Genomic DNA, 27572 nt, shown 5'->3' on the forward strand with positions numbered 1-27572 from the left:
GAGCCTTGTCTAGAATCCTGTTTTTTTTTCTGGTCAGAGGCATAACGCCGTGACTGAACGACAGAAAGAGAGTGCTTCCTATCAGCGGCCCACCGAGTCCCCTTTCCCTGGAATCCAGCTTATTAGCTGCCATGCTAACTCCTCGAGCCAGGAAAACACGTCCCATACATGGCACTGTTGTCAAGCACAGGAGACAGGTGTTTCTTGGCTTCCCCTCTCTGGGACTTAATAGCTCCTGAAGGTTAACCCTTATTGACTCATTAAGCCGTGTCTGCCTGGGGGTCAGTGGTGGCGACGGCTGTGTTAACCTCGGCCGGCAGCCGTCGCCAGGGCTTTACAAAGGGAGATGTCACGTTTGAGAGAAAGACAGGTGATACAACACACACGCCATCCTCAGATGGCCATGGTTCCCTGGAGACGAGGAAAAAAGAGGTGTTTTCTTAAAGGATTAGAAAAGAATACCCTTTCCTTTTTTTTTTTCCCTGTGTGGTTTATTGGTAGGACATCTCCAAATTCGATGCCTTGTTCTCCGTCTCTAATCTCTGTATTCATTCAGGAGCACCGCTTAGATCCGGCATGAAGGCCGGCGAGCGTCCTGGAGGCTGTGTTGCAGTGGCCACCGCTGAGGCGGTAATAAAACCCACAGGGAAAGGAGGGAAAAAACGATGTTATTCTCTCTTTCAATGAAGCATTGGAAATAACCCGTTTTATTTTCTCCTTCTCTCTGGTGTCCCACGGATGCAATGATGGGAATGGAAATTATTCCATTCGATGTTCCCAACTGAATTGTTCCTAATCTATCTTGATGTGCTTTGTTATTTTGCTTGCTGAGTCTGGAGTACTTAGTTCATAGGCCAGTTACTCTTCTGCTAGCTCCCAGGGGCACGTAGGCCTTCCTCTTTTTGACTCCCTGGGACCCCAGGCCGTTTCTGAGCTGGGCGCTCATGCTTGGGGAGAAAGTGTGCTGTCATCAGCAGGAGAGAATGTGTCCCGAGGGATTGGAAAATGGTCCCTAGACAGGTTGCTGTGGTATCTTCTTAGTGAGCTAATGCTGGCTTCTGGTAAACATCCTTTAGTAGGGGTCAGAAATCACCTCTGTAATAATCTATTCTAGAATGTTTTAAGCTGAAGCTTTATGATAATGTGTTTGCATTTATAATTATCACCTCAAATAATTTCTCTGGAACTGTAGACTTCAATTTATTGCAAGGGAATAGGTGCTCACTCCCTTGGGCTTCTAGTCTGTTTTATGTGGTTCACTCTATGCTTTCTAATTTCAGAAAGAGTGTTTTCTTTGGTGGCCAAATAAGTAGGTTTCCTCTTAGCGTTGTGGGGAATGGTCAAAAGGTTGGGGATATGGTTGGGGTTAGATCTGTGCTCCCAACATGGTACATCTGGCTAGTGGCTACCGTATTGAACAGTGAAGATACAGAACATTTCCATCATCACAGAAAACTCTACTGGGCAGCTCTGGGTTAGATGGTTAAAAGAATAGGAGGCCCCTCTGCTGGCTTGAAGGGCTCCATCAGTAGAAGTCAAGAGAGTACCGTAGAATTTGTTATGTTCTTATAACCACCTCCAACACATATCTTCTTTACCTCCTCTGCCAGCTTGGGCCCACCAGGACTACTCTCAGTATGTCACTCATCCGTGAAGCCCAGGACTGCCTGGGGGATCTTCATCCCTACACTCTAATTCCCTATGACTCATCCTCTTCTCCTTAAAGGATATCACTGGCCTCTTAGAACTTAAGGTCACTTGTCAGCATCATCCCCCATACCCTCAAGGCTTCTCTGAATTTTGTCTTCACCTCCTTGATCTCCCCAAGATACTGCTTCCCTTACAGCCCTCTCAAGAAATTGCTGCTTTCTCTCCCTTTCTTATCGCACCGTTGGACCTGGAGGTGAGGTAGGCAAATTCTTTGGCTCCTCATTTCCACCTCTAGACCACACTCTCTCTCTCGTCACTAAAATCACTCAGCTACGAATCTCATGTCATCAACTTGATTCACCCAGTAGTCCCCACTGTCTTGTTGTAGGCAATTAGCACAACTACCATCACTCAGCCTGATTTCTCGAAGATGTTAGCTTTGGATCACTGCCATTCCCTCATCATTCTTTCTTTCTTAATTGTTGGCAATTTAAATGTACACATAGAGGAATTCTCGACTTCTTCTCCTCCAATTATCTTGTCTGCTGTTCTATCTCAGCACCTCCCTCTCATCATCAGTCATAGTGTGGGAGACCTTGCTCCTATCCTTAACTTAAACCTTGCCAAAATCTTGATTTCAAACATTCACCTCTCTGACCACCATTTTCATCTTTATGCCACACTTCCTGTTGCACCTTGACTTCACTAGGGCCTTCAATCTAGTGTTTCCTCTAGTCAAACACCAAAGGCAGACCCTTTGGGTGAATGCATGAAAAAGAGTTGTCGCCTCTGTGATGAAGCCCCATGCCAGGACTCATGGCCTGGGACACAGGGTAGGTTTCAGTCCCCACTCACTCCTTTGAGCTGGGCACAGTCTTGGCAAGTGAACATGAGAGCCCTGTTTTGATCCATTCCATCTGTCACATTTTAACTCTTCCTTTCCAGCATCCCCAGGATCTAGTTTCTGTCTTTATCTAGTTTCAGTTCCACGACCAATCATTATTATCATTTTGCATAAAGCCTCAACTTCCCTGACTTTCTCTTTCTTCATTGTACTCTCTTGGCTAAACTCTAACCCTGGTTAAATCCAACTAACGATTTTTACTCCATGGCTCTAGCTTTGCTACTAACATGGCCAAGGGAAACCACTTAACCGTGCTGCCTGTTCTCACTTCAAATTCATGAGCACCAACCTTAAGTTGGCCATAATCCTACCCATCAATAGTACTGTATTTTCTTACCGAATTTTCTATCACCTTAGATAATTCCTTCATTTCTTCTTCCTTCTCTTCAAAATGTTAACACCTCCTCCCTCACTGAGTTTCAGCTGATGACCTCGCTTTCCACTTCACTGAGGCAATTGAGGCCATCAGAAGAGCACTTCTACAAATTCTTCCCAGCACACCCACCCTCCCACCTCTACTGTGCCCGTACCCTGTTCTTTCTCTTCAGCTTGGCCTTGGGATCCACTTGGGTCCTGATCTCATTGCTCTTGCCTACTCACGGACATTGCTGCGGGAAGTCTCCCTGCTCTCTTTATTCTCACCAAATGATGCCTTTCTATTGGCTCATTTCTAGCAGAATATAGACATTATTTCCTTCATCTTAAACACAGCCTTCCATAGACCCCATTTCCCTCTTCAGTCACTGTTCCATTTTTCGATTTCTTTTCACAGGAAATATCTTTGCATGTGTTGTCCGTACTTGAGAGCTCCAGGGTTTTGATCAGGCTTTCACCTCCCTGTTCCACCAACACAGCCTTTGTTAGGGTCACCAGTGTCACCCATATAGCTCAGCCCTGCAATCAATGATCATCCTTCCTCTCCTTGGCTTTTTAGAGGCATTTAACGTGGCACGCTGGTGTCTCTTTCTTGAAATATTTTTTAACTTATGTTTCAGGACACTCGCTCTTCCAGTTTCCTCTTACCTACTCTTCTCCACAGTGACTTCTTCACTGGTTCTTCCTCATCTCTCCCCTCTAAATATCGGAATGCCCCAGGGTCAGTCCTTGATCCTCTTCTCTTTTCTACTGCTCCCTACCGATCTTTTTTTTCTTTTTAATAATTTTTATTTTGTTATATTAGTCACCATACAGTACATCCCCAGTTTTTGATGCAATGTTCCATGATTCATTACTTGCGTATAACACCCAGTGCACCATGCAATACGTGCCCTCCTTACTACCCATCACCAACCTATCCCATTCCCCCAGCCCCGCCCCTCTGAAGCCCTCAGTTTGTTTCCCAGAGTCCACAGTCTCTCATGGTTCATTCCCCCTTCTGTTTACCCCCCTTCATTCTTTCCTTCTCCCTACCTGATCTTAGCTGGTCTCATGGCCTCAAATAACATTTTTATGTTGATGATTTCCAAATTTATGTTTTTAAGCCCAAACTCTCCCCAGAAGTTCTGACTTATATTTCAAATTCCAGTTGTCTGCTTAGCATGTCCACTTGGATATCGAATAGGCATTACGAGTTGAACAAGATCAAACTGAACAGCTGATATACATCTCTTCCCCCTGCTACCCCCACGATCTTCCCTATCTCTATGATGGCAATCCTATTCTTTTTGTTGGAGTCATGGGCTTATCTTTTGTCTCCCGACATCCACAAATCCTATTGGCTCTGCCTTTAAAATATATCCAGAAGCGAACCACTCCTCGCTTCCTAGATGAGCCACTCCAGATGCCACCACCCTACCACCTTGGATGGGCCTCCATCATCTCTTATCAAATATTTGTAATAGCCTCCTATCCAGTCTCCTTGCTTTCATCCTTGCTCTGTTTTAGTCTATTTTCCACACAGCAGCTGAAGTGATCAGTGTGTCATTCCCCTACTTACAATCCTGTAATGGCTTCCCAGCTCACTTGGAGTAAAAGCCAATGTCCTATCCATACCTACTGTATGATCTGGTTCTCTGTAACTTCCATGTCCAGGTACTCTCTGGTCTCCTCTCCTATCATTTTTCCTCTCTCACTCCATTCCAGCCACACCGCTTCCTTGAATTCACCAGACAGCCTACTGCCTCAGGACCTTTGCACCTGCTATTCCTATGCCCCAAATTCTCTTTATCCAGATAGCCACATGGCTCATGCCCTTGCTTTCTTCAGATCTTCAAGTCTCAGTAAAGCCTTTTATAGTTATCCTAACTAAAATTTCATTCTCCTATGTACACTTTCTGTCTCTTCCCTGCTTCTTTTTCTTCTGTTTTTTTTCTCCTTACTACTATTTATTGCTATCTAATGTAACATATATTTTATATTATATTATATTGCCTTAAAAAAAATCTGGCTCTCCCATAAGAACTTAAGTTCCACAAGAGCAGGACTTTTTATTTGCTTGTGTTTGTTTTGCTTGCTGCTGTATCTTCAGCACCTAGAAAAGTTCCAGTCCCCCAGCGAGGGTTAACACATCTTTGTTGAATAACTAAGTGAAGGTAAAGAGGATTTTTCAGGGCTGCCTCTTCGTGCAAAGATGACCTACTGCTTAAGAGCATGGACTGAAAATCTTGCCTGTTCAGCCTTGGGTTGTATACTGAATCTGTTTCCTCCCGCATAAAATTGGATAATAAGAGTTCCTTCTGCATAGGGTTGGGAGGATTAAGTGAAATAATATATGTGGGGAAATAGACGTGGATGAGGTACATAGATATGAACTATGTGGTGCAAGGACATGGTAAGTCTTTGTTCTCATCACTCTAGTTATTATCTGCTAACATTATGTCATCTTCCCCTCTTCCCATTCTACTTTCCTCATAGGTTGTTTACAGCATAATAGAACCCCATCTGTAGGAATCCCACCCCTGCTGCTCATTAGCTGTGTGATTAAGACAATTTATTTAATCTTTCTGAACCCCCATTGCCTCACCTTCAGACTAGAGACAATAATACTACTTTGCAGAGTGGTGGTGCAGATGAAATGATGTGTCAGGAGGGGTTTGGTATCTTTCTCTGACACATAATAAATGCTCAATAAGGGGTGGCTCTTAATTGTGTCATGGGGGAGGGATATGGAGGGGGCATTCTGGCCGGGCAAGCGTGAGCCAGTCTGTGGGGTCAGCAGGACGGTTCACATTCAAGTTCTTCTAAAACTGGAGTTTCTCTGAGAGCAGCCTGTGCAACCACAATCGTTAATTCAGCTCTTTTTTTCTCACCAAGATCTCTCCAAGTTTTTTAGCAGGGATTGTCATTTTTAGAGTTTCTTGAGACATGTTTCTTTTTATAGTTTCTGTCTTCCATAAACTCTTTTCTCTGATTTTTAAACATCCTATGTAGAGTCTAGGAGAATACACATATGCATATTCCTCCTTCATTTGTTTTTATTCAATTTCAAGAAACACTGTTATTCTTTTCCAAGGTTCCAGTCACTTCCATATCACCAATCAGTTCTTCCTTGCTGATTGGAATCACATAGAAGGTAGCAAATCCACTTGCTTCCCCTCTACCTTTTAAGTATCAAGCAATGAGACTGACATTATTTATAGGTTATAGGGCAACTGCACAGAGTGGTCTAAACTGACCTGTCTTAAATTAATGTCCCCTCAAGCCAGACTTAATGAGCTTTAGTACAATCCTGAGAATACCCCCTCCCCGCATCCCAGTAAGCTGATTATTCAATACCACCCACTTTCACGCTCATACATTCTTAGGTATTGTTGCCCAAACTCACCTTCTGTCCTGATTTCAGAAGGCACTCCATGAATGGAAGAATCCCTTAGGGGACAGAAGTGAGAGTTAAAGCCTACACTAAATACATGAGCTCATCTTTTTAGAATCCTGCAGAACAGAGAGTGGAATTTTGCCAACACTTCACATTGACCAGGCAAACTTTCAACATTGTCTATTTCCTTTCTCTTACATGGATTGAATATCTTTAGGATAATCTACTACAAGATGACAGAGGAGAAAGACCACCCTCATCCTGGTCATGGGTCAGATTTTAAGTAAGTGTGCAAAATGAAGTAAAATGGTTAGACACAGAGAGAAATTTTTGAATATGATTTTTAAAATGATTTTTCTCCTAAGTGTTGAGGTTGGGTGGTAACATAATCTTTGGAGCTAGCAAGGGACTTTCCAATTGTGAAACAGAACATTGTTAGATATTTTGTGCCATAGTATGATCCAATTTTGGAAGGAAGTGAACATGATTACTAATTAACTTGAGTTTATTTAATTAATGAGATAAAACCCTATTCTTCAGTATTTCGTTGCATAGAGTGGTACCCTACTTCCTGCAGAAATGAAGTAAGTACTAATTGAATTCACAGTTTTTCTTCTAATGAAGTAAGAAGTTGTTCACTTCTCCCCCTCAAATCTCTCATCTTTTCTTTATGTGATTCTTAAATATTCATCCTGATTCCACTTCTATGTCCACCCAGTTCTTGAAAAGAAGCTAAGAAAAAAAGAAATGGGATTCTTGAAGTCGTTTTGTCATACCACTTATGTTTTTAAAGAACATTCTTTAGTGATAGAACAAAGTGATAGAAAAAAACAACTTTGAAAATCAACTCATTTCTCCAGAAACTTCTTTTATCAGTGCCTAGTGGGTGGGTCATGCCATGGAATGTCAGATTTCTGATATCTGGACACATTTTTTCCAGAGATGTTAAGGAAATCAACAGTATTGGTAACTCACTGCTCAGGCAAATGGCTTGATACACAGGGGAAACTTCTTTAGTTATAGTTTTCTGGCACCAGGAAGGGAATGGCCTTTTCTTCCCTTCACATAAAGCTCAAAGGTGAACTATCACCCCAGAGCCCACTAGACTTCTCCACTCTTTGCACTCCCAAAGTGCTTATGAGTTCCTATCTCATTGGAACCCTAAAACTGTCTTGCATTACTCTCTCAGGGCTTACTGTCTTATTTCCTCAGCTCACCTTGTGGGAAGAGATGAGTTCTTAAACATTGTTTCTCGAGGTGGATACTTTAACCAAAATTTCTCAAAGTGTAGTCCTCAACATACTATGTCAGAACTATCTAGAAACATCTAAGTGAGTGCAGATTCTTAGGCCCCATCCATTTTTACTAACCTAGTATTGGCTGAAGTCAGAACCAAGAACATGGATTTTAACGGTCTCCCCAGGGGATGCTTATGCAGTGGTGTTTGAGAACCATAGCCTCATAGGTGTGAAGCAGCTGCTTGATGACGGGCCTGGACCACTTCCCACTGATACCCTTCAATTACCCTTAGAACAGGTCCTATGGGGCCACAGGCTCTAGCAAGGCTGGGCCTAAGTGTAGAACTCGTACTTGTATTCATGTAACAAAAGGTAGCATGAGCTTACCCTTCTGGGTACGATGACGAGGCATTAGGGAGATAGAAACAGTCTCTGGCTCTGAGTCACACGGTCTCGTCACATAACTTAAGGAAGCTGGAAATAGTCCCTTCATCAACATCTTCTCTTCAGTTTTCTTCTTTATTCCTCAGATATTTTACGAGTATCTTCTTTTAGCCAGACTCTGCTCTACAATGAACAAGACAGATCACGACCCCTCCTCTCTCACAGAGTTCACAGTACAGGGAGGAGAAAAAGCAAATTAACAAGTAAACCAAAACCCCCAAGTTAATCACAGAGCGTGGCAATTGCAATGAAGGAAATCAAGTAACGTGTAGAGAGACTGACTTCAGAGGGTGAGGGCTAGGCCAGGCCCCTCTGTGGGGTGGCAGCGGGGCTGGGAATGGGTGGAGGAAGGTCTTCCCATGCATGGGAACTGGGGAAGATTGATGAGTCGTTTGCAGCCCACAGGCCTCCGACGGAAGACTGAAGGTGACGACGATCGCCATGAACATCAGCTATTGTTTAGGAGCGTTGCCCATGTGTCTCCTCTGTGTTAAACATTTTATGTGCTCTGCTGCGTTCGATCTCGGCAGGAAACCCAGGAGGGAGATGTTATGACTCTCACTTTCAGATGGGGAAGGCGAGGAAGCTCAGAGAGATTGATCGACTTGTTCAGGTCGCACAGCCAGTAAGCGGCGGAGCGGGCAATCCGACTCAGCTCCGTGTGATGGCAGAGTCTCCACTCCGTGGCGCTGCACATTTCCCTCTTGGTGGTGTGAGGCTGCTGTCCCGCTGGCAGAGGAAGCACGATGAAATGGAAACTGCACAGGCTTGTTGTGATGGCAACGATGGCTAATATTAGAGAGTATAATAGTAATGATTGAACTCTGTTGGGCGAGTGCCCGCTCTCTGCAAAGCACTAGGCAGAGCACTTGCTTTCGTTAACTCATGGGATCCTCAAATTCGTCCTACGACATACAGATGAGAGAGTTGGGGTTTAGGGAGGTTACACGACTTGACCACAGCCACTCAACTGGTAAGTGGTAGAACCTGATTTGCGCTTATGATGTCTGATTCTGAATCCTCTCTCTGCTTCCCTGATGAAAAGAGCCAGTGTCTGCGCAAGGGCCTTAGACATACTTAAATACACTAAAGCTCAGAATAATCAACCTCCCTCCCCCACCATAGCTCTTTTTCTTCTGGGCTAGTTCCTGATGCCTGTGACCTTCTCTTCTTGCATTTTGGGACACTTGCCTATAGACTTGCTATGCTTTTCCTCCCCTCAGCTGATTTATGAGAGTTGACAGTTATTGGCAAGTACCTGGGCATGTCACAGGAGAATTTGCCACTTTTTTCTATCTTTAGAATGCTGTCAATCCAGCATTAAATCACCTTCAGTCGTTAGCAAACCAGAATGGCTTTGTCTGTCATCATCTTTCCATGGGTGCAGCATTACTGAAAGCAGGACACAGAGAAGCTAACCTCTGATGGCAGGAGAGGGCGGGAGAAGGCGGGAGAAGGTGGGAGAATGCCTGTCTGGTGCCAAGACTGCAGCAGGCTGCGGGGGCAAGGTCTTAGCAAGGACTCTGGAAAACTGGGATGGAAAGGCAGGTGGAGACTCCCAGGGACTGTGATTCCCCTGGGAAGGAAAGAGACCCCTCAGAATGGGAGATGGTGGCAAACCAAAGACGGCATCACAGTTTGGCCACGTGTGGTCCTTTCCGCTAGCTCTCGCTGAATCAACTTTGGCTCTACAACAACAGCACCAGTCTTTGTTCCATGTCTCCGTATCACGGCAATGATGACAGTGAACACTACCATTACGACCCATTGTTGTTGAGTTGCTTTTCAATTTTGGTTAAAATCTGAGCCTTGTCCCATTCCTGGCACATCTACTACTTTCACTTTTGGACCCATTCTGCTTGGGCTATTCTGTGGGTTGGATGGGATTACGTGTTGGGGGATGAACTGGCCCCATTCCCTTCACTCTTTGGATTGATTTGGGCTGGGATTAGTGGGATATGGCTTCATTCCTTGTGATTGGGGTTGAGCTAAATTGGGTTTGGGATAAAAACTAGGGCTCGTTCACTATCCACCAACCCCAAATTTTCATGTCCCTACTAGTGTGGTTTTGACACCTGCTGACTGGTCATACTTTTTGAAATGCTATTATCTTCTCAAACTTAAATCTGGGATTTTATATAGTCAAAGAGAGGCTTTTAGCTTCACTTTAATCTTGGACTTTGGTATGAAAAAATATTTTGGCATCAGCATTCCATTTTCTTTTCTATCCAGGCTAATCACATACAATAATGAGCTATCCATATTACATGCATTAAAACTTACATTAATGGGTTTATTGTCCAAAAGGATTAAAACTGGGTTTGTGTCATATTTTACAAAATAGTTTTATTTGTAAGAAGTTTTTGAAAAAGCTGGGAATACATAGGTGGCATCTCATCACACGTTGGAGGCTGGAAGGGCAGTAAACCAGGAATGTGCTGGCCTGCGCGCTGGTTCTTGCTTTGGCACCAAGTAGGTGCACGACGGTGGGCAAATGCCCTTGGGTCTTCGTGCCTCGGCTTCCTCATTGGCAAAGTAAGGTCGGAGGTGAAGCGGGCAGGATGGTGGCTGCACTAGCTGACTCCTGTGCCCCCCTCCAACCATCATTATTTATTAAAAACTGTCATTATTGGAGTGGATGAACAATGTTACGTGAGCTTCAGGTATACAACATAGTAATTTGACAATTCATGATTTTTTTTTTTTAATGAACGTGATCCTTGACTTTTACTAACTGTCCCTTTGTGTCACTACCAGGGGCAGCAACTTGATTTGAACGTGTTTATATTTTAGTAATCTAATGTATGGTTTCCCTCCTTATTTTAAAATGGTAATGGCAGTCCTCGTAACGAATTCGGATTCCACCACGGCATCTCAAGCTCTGATTGCTATTGTGTGATACTTGGATGAAAGGTGTCCACTGATTCTTTTAAACTGGAGGATGTGTCTCCTCTCTGGGTTTCCAAATTGCAACTTTGAACATAATCTTTTCTTATTAGTGCAGGCTTTGTTGAAGCTTTAGACAGCAGCTATCAAAAATCAACCCACTTTATGCATTGGCTTTTTTTTTTTTTTTAATCTTTTGGCAAGCTTCAGTGTGCTCGTGTAACCGTAATCCGCGAGGGGACAACTTGCCCTGTTAACAGAAGAGCTAAAGACCAGGCTAACAGGTTTGCTGCCGTGCTAATATGGAATAATTTGAGATAACTGTAATTAACTTGTATGCTCCTGTCATAGGTTGACTCACCAGAACATTCGCACCCTGCAGGATTGCTATTCCTCTTTGAGAGGCAAGCAGATGCTTCCAACAACTGTCTAGAGCCCCAGTGCTGCCGCCTGGGTTTTGTAGCATTTATCCTTGGCAGGAGCACCATCTATTTTAGGAAGGCATTTTGACACTCTACCTCTCGGCTACAATGTCTCCCAAAATGCACTCAGCGACCGGAACCGCCCCCACCCCCATGCCACAGTCAGCCCCGGCATGCTCTGTAGCAGAGCTGGCCCAAGACCAAAAGAGCTATTCAGCACTGGGTTTATTCTGGGTGTCGAGGAAGATTCCTGACCATTCACTGCCAGCTCTTTCCTGGACTTCCTCTCCTTCTAGCCCATTCTGTTATGCGAAAAGACTAGACCTCCGAGCTTAGGAATTCTCAGCAGGGTACCATTGGATGAGAAAGAGCGTGTCACTGGGCTTCATGTGTGGGCTCTTCTGAGGACCCTTTGGAAGGAAGATCTTTTTCTTGGGAATCCTGTAGGCTGCCTGGCTCCTCAGGGAAAGCTGTTCTTCCTTGCATGGGTTTAGGGGAGAGTTAGGGAGACTATCTGCCGCTTCCCTTTGAGGCGAAGGTAAGAACCATGATGATAAAGCATTTAGCAAACGGAGCAAATAGCACACATGTGCATAGAACAAAAATTTAGGAATTTATATGAAACAAGGCCACCGTTTATTTTCTAGATCTGGGAAAGAGAATTGTAGCACGAGAGACAGGTCTAATCCAGTGAGAGTAAGTTAGTGAGGTCTGAATAGAAACTGGTAGCGAGGAGGCGCTTCAGTGAGGCGTCTTCGTGGAGTGGACTCTAGGGATGATCTTACGGTGATCGATTGTTTTCTAAACAATCTTTGGTTTCCCAGGAGTCTATCTTCTCGGTATTCTTAAACCCTTACCCTACAGCGCCTAAGTCACATTAGTAAGAGAATCTGGTTTAGGGCTAGCGACATTTACCAAAAACCCAAAGAGCTTCAGAGGAGAAAGAAGTGAAGTCTACTCTTAATGCTGTTTCTAGTAAATATTTTAAAAATTACAAAGTACCATCTGTCACATTTCTGACGTAAAACGACGTCTGACTGGTTTTTAGGCATCTTGGGAATGTCTTAACTTGTTCATTATTAAAGTTTCCTTAATCTTTTTTGAGGCTCATGAATTCCCCTCAAATGGTTTCTTATAAGTCAGTCATTAGAAGTGTGGTACAAATTCATAAACTTCTCTACTGTTCTCCCGTGAGAGGGAAGATCTCACCACAACATGTGTCCCAAAAAACGAAAGCTACACAAATTGTTGAGAATAAGGTCTATATGATTAATCACCTTGGCAAAACACAAAACGAAAACAGAAACAAAAGAAATGCAGAAACAAATAATCATTAGACTCATCATGAATTTTTTTTTTTTTTTTAGTTACAGACTATAGCCGATGGGATTTGCTGTGAATCTTTCTTGGTTCCCGCAAGACTGGAGGAGAAAACATATTTTCCTAGATCTAAAAATTTTGGCACCATTTCCCAAGTAACTGCATAAGGACCTCCATGTACTGACAGCTCAAAGACTCTAAGAGAGATAATCTTCCGAGATTCAGAAGATAATGACCGAGAATCAGGACATTTCCTGACGATAAATGACCAGCTGGAAGGAATTCACAGCATTAACTTCAACCAAGTGCCATTAACCCACCTGTTCCCTGAAATTGCCCTCAACTGCTCGCCATGTATGCTGGACACGTGCTGCTCCCCATCCAGGTGAACTGGAGAAGATGGAACGGTTGTTTCCGGATAATAGGCTCCGTAATGTTATTTTCATGAGTTTGCAAGTTTCATTTAATAGCCAGTACCATTAGCAGGAAGTTTAATACTGTTCCTGGTGGTCGAGGCGAGAGGGGCAGAGCCAGCGGCCAGCGGGGTGGAGACCTGGCATCCTGCCTCTAGACTGCTGACCTCGCTCACAACTTCTAAGGTCTGTGCCTGGGGGTTTTAAATCCATAATCTTAAAAATCGTAGCACTGGAACCTATCTTAGGGCAACTTTTTGAAAGCACTAGCAAAAAATTTTTAGAGGGGGAAAAAGAAGTGCTTGAATTTGGGTAAAAGAGTGAGAATTAACTGCCCGACAGTCTTCATAAAACTAATGTTATTACTTTGTAGGGTCTTTGCAATTATACTTCAAAGCCAAGGCGCATCTTCAAAATTTCCTTATTTTCTTTTAATCATTAATGATATCCTCCATTTGTTATTGTTTTAAAGTGCAGCATTTTCTAGAGTGAATGAGTAGGAAGTCTTATTAAGCAGATAAGCAAAGCAGCAATGTGAAGACAGTGCGATTTCTAAAGGGGATAATCTGTTGTTACTTTAATTACAATATTTGCAGTTAAATTGTTTTGGTTATTAGTCTACTGCAAAATCCAGTACAATTTACATTTTCCTCATTTTTAGAGCCTATACAAAGCATATTTTAAATGATAGCAAAAATTATACTTGAACATTTTTACCTTTAGAAATTCACATTTTAGTTTTCAAATGATTAAGTGGCATCTCAAAAAACAGTGTATCTGAGTATAAAAAGGAATATCAGGAATACAATTACTTAAAAACACTCCACTTTGCATTTATCATACATTTAAGAATGTGGAATGAATATTTTATGCAGAATCCGCTTTTGACGTGATGGTTTCACATTTAAAATTCTCTGCTCAGATGTGTTCTCCGAATACATTCATCCGTTATTGTTTTCCTGTCCAAGCTACCGTCAAAGGAAGGGAGTATTCAGCGATATTCTGAGAGTAATTCCTCTATTTGTAGAAAAAATTAATTAGAATCCTTATGTTAATGTGGTATGCTCAGCCGACCTTTGATTTTTTCATAGGGTTGAGTAAACAGATGGCTAATTTTTAGGTTTTCCCACGAAAGTGACAGCATGGCATCCCTCTCCAGACTTCAGAAGTGGGAATTTCAGATGGAAATACAATGAACATCAAGTATATGCTATTACTCCCCTTACGTTAGAAAATAGGTAAACATGTGAGTGGTGCGGAAAAAGGCAGAAATGTCTTGATAAAGTAATGCTTGGGATGGCGTATTGTCCCCTTGTGTGGCCCATCCTGGGCTCTGCTCTCTCAGCCCATTTTCAGAGCTTGCCGCCCCCCACCCCCCTGGGACTCCTGCTCTCTGAGCTCTTCCTTCTCCCCAAGCTCTGGTGGTGAGAGGTTTGTGATCCACTGCCTTTGGCACAGGGGTAACCGGGCTGAAACATGCCCTCCATTGAGCAAAAGCCGGAAAGCTGATACTTTCTATGAAAAAGCCGTCAGAAGCCTCCTGACAATTGCTTGACTAAACCAGCTGAAAGGTGTTACTGTTTAATCTCAGCCTATTCTATATTCTATGGGCTACAAGGAGACATAACCAAGTTTAGCTTATAGATTCATAGAAGCTTAGGGTTGGAAGGAGCTTTTGAGAACCTTTAGGGCAGTGGGTTTCAAAGTTTCCCCAGGGTACGTATTTTGGGGAAAGGGGCCAGAAAGGCGACTCAGTCCCTCTCAAAAAGCACAAGTCGGATTTTGTTTTATATATTGTGGTTCTAAGTAGGACTTCTTTAGGGAAAAAGGGTTCTGTCATTTTTTCCAATGAAATATTTGAGAACCACTGATCCTGTCTCTTTATGGAAATAGAGGCCCAGAGAGATGTTATATCTTAATGTCACTTGCAAATACGGAGATTTTTTTTACCTAGATTTGAAATTCTTGCTTAGACAGTGTGTAATAAATATAGCATCCTTTTCTCAAAACTTCTTGGCTGGAAAGCCACGAACAGAGCATCTCTCTGGCCTGTTTCTGTGTCCCCATTGTTTCACTTTTGCAAGTTTGCCACCTCAGCCTAAGTGAATGAGCCAGGTGTGTGTGTGCATGCGTGCATGTGCTCACCCTCATTAGGCTGTGGGAGCAACAGATCTGTAGAACTTGGGGATCAAGCTGGTCACCCCAGTAGCTGAGGGGACAGTGCTTAAAATGCATCCTAGGTGTCCCATATAACGGCAGGTGCTACTCGCTGTAAGGAGCAGATGATACACACAAGCCCAAACCTCTTGGTCCCTATTGCCCGCCACGTGGGTCTGACGCTGGTGTTGATTGAAGATCTTTGGATGCTTGGGGGAGGCCATTAGTTTAACGAGAGTATCCTGTCCTGGGCGTGATACGCAGGCTCTTTAGTGCATAGCGTGTTAGGGTCAGAGAGAGGGGGCAACAGGACACTTACCCTACACCAGCGTAGCAAAGGAGTCCATCCCCACAGTTACAATATTCCTTGAATGAAATTAGTTGTTTCCAATGTTCCCATAGGTCACAAAATGCTAAACCCAGGTATTCAGTTTCCCTCCTGTGCATTCAGCTCGATTTAGTCTCACTGACACTTCTGCGTGTGCTCGGCACAGGCTACGAACCACAGATGAAGGAAATGCGCCACTGAGCTCCCTTAGGCCAGAATGTTCGTATTTTTTTGTAATAGGCTATTTAAAAATAGTTTTAAACAAGGGTTGAAAATGTAAGACATATATTGTTGAAAACAATATATGTGCGTCGGAAAAATATTGTAAATTAATGATGTAGGGAGCTGGGGAAGCCCATCGGAGAGGCTAGCCAGTTGTAGCCCTTTGTTACCACGTGGGCCTTGGTGTCAGATCTTTTAAATCAAGAGAAGAAAAAAAAATCCAGTTTTTTTTTTTTTAAATCCAGTTTTAAATGTTGCTTATCCCAGTTTTAAGCTGTTGTTAGCTATGTCAAGAAAATGGAAAGCCCACGTCTGTGAGCTGTATCCTGGGTGCAGAAAGCCCAGTCTGTGGCCAGTGCTTTAAACTAAGCTTTGGATGTGATCGGTGAGCGCGTTTGTGGCTGACCGTCCCGCTACGTGAAACATATTGTCTCTGAGTCCGTGGTGCAGGAAGGCTCGCACCGCGCATATGGTTTTGCAGACATACCGTGGGCAGCCGATGAATATTAATCAGCAGCAGCAGTTTTATCACCAGTATTATGCAAGCTCGACAAAGGCTTTGTGGAGCCGCCAGCAGCAAACCTGCAACAGTAATTGTGGGGCTACTTTGGAAAATGACGATCTAGAATTAGATTTCACTCACACACTTAAAAGCAATTAGAAACGGTGAGAGAGAAATATGATTACAGTGTGGTCCAAGAGCTGGGATATTTTAAAATAGTTTTTGCAGCTCTATAGATTGAAGAACGGAGTACCTTGCACTCCATGAAGACTTCGTATACGGTGGCTACTTGGCTTCAAGGAGACAGCAAAATACTGATTTGCTGGATGGGTATTATACACACTCAGAAGCCCTTGCTTTCCAGATTTCATTATCATATAACAAAGACGAAGTTTAAGAGATTATTCCCTAAAGAGAACAAAAATATATTTTTTATGAACGTGAGTTGAGGTGAGAAAGTGTATATTAGTTGTAACACAGAAAGGTGCCTACTATGGACTGTTTGCATTCCCCCTGAATTCATATGATGGTATTTGGTGAGGGGGCCTCTGGGAGGTGATTAGGTCATGACAGTGGAGCCTTCATGAATGGCAGTAATGCTCTTATAAAAGAGGCCCCGGAGCTCCCTCACCCCTTCTCCACGTCAGGTTACAGTGAAAAGACGTCTGTCTATGAGCCAGGAAGAAGGGCCTCACCAGACACCAAATCTGTTCCTGGGTTTTGGACTTTCTAGCATCCAGAACTGTGAGAAATAAATTTCTGTTGTTTATAAGCCACCTAGTCTATGGTATTTGGCTATAGAAGCCTGATCAGGCAACGACAACCCTTAAAATAAAAATTCACAACTCCAAAGCTGCCCTGGTCAACGGAATTAGTATTTGTGGCTGGAGAAATCTTAGAGACAGTCTACATCAACTCTAGTCTTTATGATGAATAAACTAAGGCACAGAAAGGTCAAGTGATTGGCCCAGCGCCACACAGCACCAGAATTCCAGTCTCTAGCATCAGGTATAGGAACCTGTGACATTTGTAGATATAGACTATAGTTTCAATTACATACCAATGACCTAAAATCCATGACATGTAGTATTTATAATTTTGCCAAAGCAGGGATTTGAATGTCCCTGTGGTGATGCCGATACATCGAGATAAGTCACTTCACTGGTGAATGAGCGTAAATGACCACTTGGTATCTAATCTCAACCCAGCTGTGTTGTTTTCTGCTCTAAAGGCACTTAAATTGTGTGGTTACGTTTTATTGCCTGGCTTATGTTGCAGACTGTCAATAAAATGTTTCTTAAATGAAGGAGTGGATGAAAGACTACTTTTATAGAGAAAATTGTATGCTGTCGAGGCATTTGAAAATATGATTATTCAAAATTTCCTGTGATGTTAACTTTTGGGAATGCCAAGGTCACCTGTAGTTTGTGTTCATAGTAGAGATCTTCCTCCTGAAGAAGTGGAATCGCCAGTGGTTCCTGCAAGGGGATTTGAACCGGGTTCATCATTTCGTGGGGCTAAAATGTAAGACAAAAATAGAGACTTAAAAATACTGAATCAAATTCCTCAAGTCGTAAAACTGTCCCCGAGATTAAGCTAGGGACCTTTGAAAACTGCATCAGCGTTTTCCAGGAATAAATTCAATAAATTGTTGCATTAGAGATAAGAAATTTCATGCCTAGATGCTGTATGGTATAATGTAATCAAGATGCCACTTCTGAATGTTTGATTTGGGCAGGGCACTTAGACTTTTTTTTTTTTAATTTTGTCTATTTATTTGACAGAGAGAGAGACAGCCAGCGAGAGAGGGAACACAAGCAGGGGGAGTGGGAGGGGAAGAAGCAGGCTCCCAGCGGAGGAGCCTGATGTGGGGCTCGATCCCAGAATGCTGGGATCACGCCCTGAGCCGAAGGCGGATGCTTAACGACTGCGCCACCCAGGCGCCCCAGGCACTTAGACTTTCTGACCTTGCTTTCCTCATCCATAAAACCGACAATGACACCTGGCACCAGCGCGTTCCCGGACGCTCCTAGGGAGCCCCTTGGGAAACCGTGTTGAGCCACCCTCTCTTTTTCTTTCCCAGCAGCCTCTCCTTCCTCTGTTGCAAGGCCCTGTGGTTGCCTGCCTGCTTGTCTGTGACATTTCACGTCAAGCTGTTAGCTCTACGAGGGGCGGGGGAATGTCTCTCCTTTTTGTATCTGCTCAGTAAATGTTTACTGAATGACTAAAATGTGTAATGCAAATGGAAAGTATTATAATTTCATCTAGGAAGTCTGGTTCTTCGGTTTGATGGTAGCAGGACTTCCTTGATCTTGAGCGTGTCCTGACTTCCAGTGCCTAGTGCTGACCCAACACAAAGAAAGACGGAGAAAACGTATAACCCATGTGTAGGGGATTTTGGCGCATGATATGACTGCCAAGATGTCACTGGGTTGGAATTTCCTGAGCAAGGTGTGGTGTTAGCCTATCTTTGAGGAAGTCTGCACTTTTTAAAAAAATTTTTTCTAATAGAATTCAGGGATCTGTTCCCTCCTTCAGAGTTAAATAACATAACCACTGAATAATGTAGCCATCAAATAATACAGCCATGTAAAGGGGTCAGCATAGTGTGTGGTGCATAGTGAATCTCAGAAAATACTGGCTTTCCTGTCCCCTTGCAAACTTCAAACCAAGTTTGTATTTCTGTTACTGGTGATTTTCCTATCTGGTTTCACTGAGGATCTTTACAATTTGGGAAAACTTCTCTTCGTATTAGTCATAAGTGAGATACACCTTGGCCTCACCCTACTAAATTTGGGGTTGGCTTTAGTCTGCCCAATGGTAGATTGAAGCAATGGGGACCCTGGGCAATGTTCAATTCAAAGGTTGGTTTTTTCCTGGCCCATGGACTACGAGGGGCCCTCACAGAGGGAGTGAGAGGCTTTTGTATATCCCCTCCCTTTGCTGGTAGAGTGCGTGAGTGAGGCCTCCTTGCTGTTCTCTCTTGCCACATGATAGCTTTTTCCTCTGTCCCACCAAAGCACACCCTTCCTTCCTGCTCGAGAACTTGCCCTTGTTAGCCAAGCCAATACACTCAGCTCAGGGGGAAAGGTGAAAGATTGTGTGAGTGCGTGTGTGTGTGCACAGGATGTACAAGAAAGAGGGGGTTCTCTTTGGATTTTGTAGTGGGTCCCAAATTAACTTGTCGCATTGTGTCACTGTCCCTACACTGTAACAAGGATCATTGTTTTGAAGACTGACTTCTCAGGGCTTTTGTTAAAGTAAAAATAATAAAGATTATAGAAAATGATAGAAGCAGAACTGGGAAAGTCCATAGCTCTGAGATTGTATTTGATGTGATGATGTGTCTACTTGCTATAATATTTTATTATTTTGTTCTCCCCAAAGCAGAGTTTGCAATGACTTTACTTTGGTAAGTGATCTTTTGTTTATGTGTCTCTTAATTACCCAGATCGGTTTTTCCTTCACTTCATCTCATCTTAAAAATTTTCAGAGGCTCTGCCAGGATAGCTTAGGGGGCACCAGGTTTCTTGCTAGACAGCCAGAAAACCATTATATATTTGTTCTGGGGAATTGTAAAAAAAAAAATTTAAAGGTGTAAAGGAGTGGTCTTTGTAATCACACACTCTTCTTGGGCCCCAAACCCCTGCCTGCTCTTTCCTGAGCCTAAGTCCAAAGCTCTATATGGTATTGGTATGAAATAGCGTCATGCTAGAGATAATTATGTCTGTCTTGAGGACTTGACCCAACCAGGCTGACACTTCATAACCGAAGTCTCGTGATTCTGGGGCACTCAGCATCTGCCTGGGGCTGTTTATAAGCCTACTCTGTTAAAGGCACAGGCCTTTTAAGAGAAATGCTATGTCCTTGGAACTCCTCAAAACTTTTCATTTTAAGTTAATTGCAATCTTTCCTGTGGGCACAGAATCAAGTAAATATGCACTTTAAAATGAACTTCTGATGTCCACTCGTGAATGTACCATGTCTGGAAGACATAACATTTTTTGGAAAGCCGAGATCTGGGACACCCACATTTTCATGGTTACTTCATTATTGTAAAACTTGATCTGAAATCCTGTGATACATGTCCCCAGAGGAAAGAAATACTGAACATCCATCGTTCTATCAATTGTGGATAATTGAATCCAGTTGCACAGTGAGCGCATTGTGCAGAAGAAGAAAAACAGCCTGGGGAGCGTATGTGTCTTGTTCAGGATCCCCTGAGTTCCAGCTACTTCGATCTCTATCCTCTACTGTCTTCTCCGGCTGTTCTCCACCCCCTGCCAGCTCCTCCCTCTTGCTGGTCTCTATGACGAAACCTGCCCCTAGACAGAGGCATAAAAGTCTACCCCAGACTCTGAGGCTTGGTGTCAAGTCACTGTTCCTGCTGGTCTGGCTTTGCGTCTGGCTTAGAGCCTCTGTCCCAGCTCTGAAAACTGAATTTCCAGACCTTCTTACTCCCATTTGCTGACTCCCGATCAAAGTCACCTAGAGCCCTGGTCCCTCTAAAGCTGAGTTCTTTCCTGGTTTGGGTAGTTTACCTTCTAGTGCTGGGGGCCTTTCACTAATCACAGATGGATGACAGAGCCCTGATTAATAACAACAACAACAACAATAATAAAGATGACAGCTAACATACATTCGGTACTTAAAATGTGTCAGGAAGAGTTCTAGGTGCTTTATGCACATCATCCTAATTCTTATAGACACTTTATAAAGTGGGTAATATTCCCATTTATAAGTAGATAAACTGAGCTTTGAAGAGCTTGGATGGATAAGTTGCCCAAGATCACCGAGCCCCTTGTGAATGCAGTCACATCTCGGGCTTGGCTCTTAGATGTAACACTCTTCTACTGTGTGAAGACTGACCTTTCTTAAGCTCAGTGCCTGCCTTAACCGCCAAGTGTGACCCACCACCCCCTCCGGATCCGCCATAGCTCTGCTCTGTCTCCTCTTGGGGCACCTTCATGTCGGGCCTCCCTGATGAAGCTTCCTGAGACCGACAGCTCTATGAGAGCACGCTGTTTTCTGTTGCCTGGTGCTCTGGCCACCGTGCTCTGCACACTATGCTCTGCTTCCTGAAATGAGCGTCTCCCCATCGCAGGCAACAAAGGGACTGCCCACCTCACCTGGCAGCTGCCAGTTTCAGTCCAGTCCCCCGAGTCTGCCCTGCTCTGCTAGTGCTGGCTCCTGGTCTGATACTCAGCTTGCTAGGGACTTAACTACGTGGTGAGAAAAGAGATGGGGGTATGACTTGAGATCAGCATTCAGATTGTACAGAAGAAAAACACATGAAATAATATGAGTAGTTTGCATTTTAGGAAAAAATTAAAAGCTATGATGTAACTTAAAGTTCAGGAATGCAACTTCTTGAGATCCTTCATAAATATTCATGAGTCATCTCATAAGTTTCCAAAATTGATTATGTTGTTAACATTTTAATTGGTCTGCAAAACTTGCACTTTTCTCAGTCCAAATATGCTAAAGATCATCACTTGTCTTACAGTTACAGAAATGTAGCCCAGAATGACTCCAAACTGAACTCTTGGTCCATTATTTATGCTCTGATCCGACTGTACCTATGTGTATTCTCGTGTTCACATTCCCAGCCGCCTGTTCACATTTACATATAGTCTCACAATGCTTGGTTTTTGACCCAAATACCTAAGTCTTCTATGTTGTACCATCCGGCCACTCCTGACACCTAATTCCTTCCTGTGTCCAAATGAACTCAGTCCCTTACATATTTGTAGTGGGTGGTCTTCTGCGCATCGTTCGTTTACTTTGGCATCTGCATCCCATTTTCTTGACCTTGACCAGTCTCTGCAGTTTCTAGCTGGGTGGCTTTGGGCGACTGGATGAACCATTCAATGCCCCTCAGGTGTCATCCGTAAGGTGGCAGATAAGAACCATTTATGCAAAGTCCTTACAAGAGTGCCTGGCAGACAGGAAGTATTTCATACAGGCTGGTTAATGTTCTCTCCCCCAGAGACAGGTAGCTCTGCTGTAAGAATTGGCCGGTCTCCCATTCTACTAGGTGACAGCAGAACGGGGTGAATTGAGAATACTACTACTTTTTGAGCACCTTCTCTGTTTTAGTCCCACTCTCAAGCACTTGCATTATTTCGCTAATTCTCCCAACAATCACAGACGGGTAGACTCCACCACCCCCGTCTATAGGTCTGGGATAATGAACAGTTTGGGGTTTAGAGAGTATTTTTTTCTCCCTTGCTTCTCAGAGACCACGTCTCTGGCCCATGTCCTGTACCACTTTTGTGCGTGCTTGAGGCGGCAGGTGTGGCTCTGCGGTATGTCTTGTGGGTTTCCATGTGAGATGAGGTCAGAGGAACAGGAGCAGACTACGGGGAAACTGGAGGAGGCCTTCCATGTTTTGGAGGAATACGGGAAGTTCTTGGCAGTGTGGTTACAGATTTGTGTATACCTCATGGATACTTTCTGGGAAAAGAAGATTGTTAGAAGCCAGAGAGAGATTAGGGAATGGAGAGCGTTGTGGGATAATGTTAATGAAAAACAGAATACTTCTGTGAAAATAATGTATTTAGTTATGTTCATGGGATGAATAATTGAGGACATCTGAAAAGGACTAGAAGCTCCTAGCCACTCCTTGATCTGAGGGTGAGGAACCAAGTGGCAGGGAGTCCTGGAATCTGCCCGTAGTCATTTCACTGCAGTGGCTCTGCCAGAACCATGCATGACGGTGGACTCCAAATCTTTTCTCTACAACTTGGAAAAGATCTGGACCAAGTGCTCCTCAGGTGCTCTGAAATATCTCTGAGCAGGCAAGGAATTATGGGGTGACTTTCGGCTCAGTTTCTAAGGCAAGTGCGTTTGCTTCGAATAAGACTTTTGTTAGGTAGCTGGGAAGAAAAATAGAACATTTAATTCTAAACCCCCAGTGTTCAAGTATTTCACAATGGCTACGTAGGTTCTAAAGAGAGAAGAGCAGAGAGAAGAACAGAGGACACAGTAGGGGCAAAGGGACCCTATTTGCTGGGATGGGGCTTGGATCACAAATCCTCAGGGGGCTGGAACACGGGTCCGCTGTGAGCATGCCCTTTGCTGGTCTAGGTTCAGGTGGAATAGGAAAAGCTAAAAGATAATTCAAGGTAAAATAAGTGTAAATAGGAATAAGACAAGAAAGCATAATCCTAAAGACAGACTCAAAAGTGAGTGAGTGCAATGCTTATGAATGAGAAAGGACATGGGACTGGCCGTACAGAAATCTCCAGCTGCCTCTGTTGGATATCGTTTTGAACAGAGCCTCCTCAGGACGACGTTGCCATGTCCCGTCTCAGGAGAGAGTGAGCCCAGGTGGTGGAAACCTTGAGCGTCTCCCTGGCTGAAACAAGCCTAGAACATTGATGATAGCATTCTTAGGGGGAATTCTGTAAGGAAAGTTGTATTCCCTGGGGCTGGAGATCTAGCCTGGACTACAGTGGTTTCAAACTTTCCTTTTTTGCAGTAAGATACTTCTTTCAGCCATAAAACGTAGACAGAACTCTAATATGTAAACTGTCAAAAATGTGTGCTATGTGTATAAATTTATTTTATGAATTTAAATGTAGTGAAACTTTGCTGCACACTCTCTTTACTGGATACATAACAATGAGGAGGGTGGGAGGAGATATCCATTCATTGAAAAAGAGCCACACACCAAATTTCCAAAACAAATAAAGAAATCATAGGCTCAGTAATACAGTTATGAAAGCAATGGACTGAATGTGAGCTTGACCCCATGAAGCAGTCTAAATAAGACATTAACATAGACTGCTCAAAGAGATAAATGAAAGAATGATTTTCATTAAAAGTGGCAAGAAATTATGAAACAAGATCTGGTAAAAATGAAAAAAAAAAGCTTAAGGAATAAAGGAAAGAGTTAAGAAAAATGGATGGTAGGGCCAGGCTTCAAGTAGTCAGACTCCAGAGTCTGTGCTTTTTTTTTTTAAAGATTTTGTGTATTTATTTGACAGAGATAGAGACAGCCAGCGAGAGAGGGAACACAAGCAGGGGAGTGGGAGAGGAAGAAACAGGCTTCCAGTGGAGGAGCCTGATGTGGGGCTTGATCCCAGACCACCGGGATCACGCCCTGAGCCAAAGGCAGACGCTTAACAACTGTGCTTTTAATCATTGTGCTATTAGGAATAAAAAGGAACATAACTACAGTTACAATGATTTAAAAAAAAAAAAGGAAATACCATGAACATGTCTGTGTTAATAATTTTGAAAATTTAGATACAATTAGTATTTTTTTAAAAAAATTTAAGTTATTAACATTGATAAAAGGAAATAGAAAACCTGATTAAATATCAATTACTACAGATATTCAATGCTAAGTGAAAAGCCTTCTCTTCTCACAAGTAAACAGGCCCAGATGATTTTACCGACAATTTTTGACAAAATGTTCAAGAACAGATAATTTTTTAAAGATTTTATTTACTTATTTATTTCAAAGAAAGAGAGAGAGAGAAAGCTGGGGGAGGAGCAGAGGGAGAGGGAGAAGCACACTCTGCCCTGAGTGTGGAGCCCAAAGTGGGGCTAGATCTCATAACCCCAAATTCACGACCTGAGCCAAAATCAAGAGTCAGATGCTCAACCAACTGAGGCACCCAGGAGCCCCAAGAACAGATAGTTTTTACATTACATAGGTTCAGAGAACTGAAAAAACAGTAAGTCCTTTTAGCTCACTTATGACGTTAGAAGTTCGACGCTAACAAAAGCAGCATAAGAAAACATTTTAGATCACTTTTACTTACGCACAGAATTTCCAACTGGAAAAAAAACCCTTAAATAAGCTGATTCCATCAGTAAAAATTAAACCACAGCCATGGCCAGGTATATAAAAACCATTTATCAGACAAAATATAAGGCACATAAACTAACAGATTAAATAAGAAAATGAAAATATCTCGAAAGATGTAGGTAAAGTATCTAATGAAATTTAATAATAATTTTTGATTTGAATTGTTATAAAATAGGGATAGGAGATTTCCTTTCCCTAATAAGTTGTACCTACTAATCTTCTGTAATAAATATCATACTAAATAATGGGACCTTAGAAACATTCTCGTTAAAGTCAGGAAGAATGCAAGGGTGTCCCTAGTCAGCATTTCTTTTCAACTTTGTACTAGAGATTCTAGACAATGAGATAGGGTGGGCCAAAGAAAAGTGATTGAAAAGGAAGAGATCAAACTATCCTTATTTGCAGGTGATGGGATTTACTACCTAGGAAAGCAAAAAGAATTTACAAGTAAATTCTTACAAATAATAAAAGAGTTTAGCAACATTGGTTGTTGGCTGTAAGATCAACAAAAGAATGTCAAGAGCATTCTCTAACAAACAGAAAATGAAATATATTGAAATATCCCTTTTATAATAAGAACCAAAAATAGAAGGTAGATGGAAACAAAATCTAACAAAGAATGTGTAAAATCTTCATGGAAAAAATTATAAATCATCGAAGGACATAAAAGAACACTGAATAAAAGGAGAGACAGATAATGAACATGACTGAGGCAATTCAATATTGTAAAAACAGCACTGCTCCTCAAGTTAATCCATACATTCAGTGTAATTCTAATGAAATGTTGTAAGGATATTTTGTGGTGCTCAATCCTAAAATTAACATTAAACAGCAAATTGTGAAAGAGTGGGAAGACTTGTCCTATCATATGTCAAGGCCTATTACACACTGTAAAAATGAACAATTGGATCAATAAAAAAAAAAAAACAAACCCAAAGAGCCCAGAAGCAGACCCATTTGTATACGTGACAGGGGTTACATTTCACATCTAATAGGAGAAAGGAGAGAATAACCAATACATTTTGCTGGGAGAATTAGTTAGCCACATGTAAAAAAGTGAACCCTTATGTCAAACTCCACAAAAATCATTCCAGGTATACTCAAGGCCTAAATACAAAGTGAAAAAAATAGAAGGTTTTAGATGAAAAGATAAATATGTACTATAAATATATAAAATAAAATATAAAACTTGAGGGAAAGAATTAGTAGAGATATGATAAGCACTAAATATGAAGGAATAGATTGATATATTTGACTACATTAAAATAAGAAAAAAGTTCAACAGAGGCACTATTAGAGTTCACAGACAAGCCACGGATGGAAGGGGATAGTTGTCGTGCATAAAACCGACAAAAAAATTATTAAAGACACTATATAAAGCACTCTTCCAAGTTAATACAAAAGAGACAAACAACCCAAAAGAAAATGTGCAAAAGAAATAATTCTAAGAAGATGGAGTTAAAATGGTGAATAAAACATATGAAAAGATGCGCAAACTAACTCGTAATTTGGAAAATACAAATGAAAATTGAGGTGCAATTTCACGCCTATCAGGCTGGTTGCAAATGAACAATCCCAAGTGCTGCGGAGGACGTGGGCCAGTGGTGACACAGAGCGAGGAGGAGAACATGCAGCGTCAGGGAAGCATTTTGGAGAGTACTTTGGCAATACCCTGTAATGTTTCACCTGAGCATGCTCTATGAAGCAACTCTCCTACTTCAAGCTACATCCCTTCGAGAAGCTTTCCACTTGTGAGCAAGGAATCTCATGTACTGTTGCATTGTTTTTAATAGAGGAGGTGCCTGACTTGGGATATAGTCGTCCGACAGAGACTACTAACCCACCAGTTTATAATGAATTAATTAGAACCACGTGTATCAATATAGATAAATCTCAAAAAAAAATTGTTGAGCAAAAAAAAAAAGTACAGAGTGGTTATCATGGATATAAAACATAATAGATAAGTTACATATATTGTAAAAAATCACTATATAAAACTCTAGATGCATATAAAATCCGTAATATTATTAAAGCTGCATGAAAATGAAAAACATAGAATACATTATAGAGGTTTTCTCTGGAGGGGAATTCACAGAATGGGACTGGGGAATGACATGCTGGAATTTTCAACTGTATTCGTAATGTTTTATTTCCGAACAAAGGAAAGCATAACAAAGCAGGCAAATATGGCCAATATTCAGGAATGTCTATCGTTATCTTCTATAATTTCAATAGAAAAAATGTCAATTTCAATAAAAATATCTCATAGTTAAAAATATAGTATAATCCTTGTTTATGAGAAAGACCTTTCAATGAGAAAAATGGACTCTGAGTAAAAACTTAGTATGTCACACCGCGGACGGATAGGTTTATTGTGTGAGGCAGATAAAAACAAAGGGAGTCCATTTTAACTGTAACATGCTAGAATACTGAGTTTTAAGCATGTTAGTAATGTATTATGCCAAACTCCAGAATATAAAACAGATGAATGGCATTTTATTAAGATAAAAG

The 27572-nt window shown here is 42.2% G+C and overlaps 1 pseudogene; it reads left to right on the forward strand.

The window, feature by feature from the left end:
- The first annotated feature begins 576 nt into the window (after positions 1–576).
- Positions 577–27572, forward strand: part of LOC148107802 (dnaJ homolog subfamily B member 6 pseudogene) — a 63717-nt pseudogene continuing 36721 nt past the window's right edge.

Source organism: Ursus americanus, chromosome 25 (genome assembly GCF_024610735.1).
Source record: "Ursus americanus isolate L20-20 chromosome 25, mUrsAme1.1.p, whole genome shotgun sequence".
NCBI lineage: Eukaryota > Metazoa > Chordata > Mammalia > Carnivora > Ursidae > Ursus > Ursus americanus.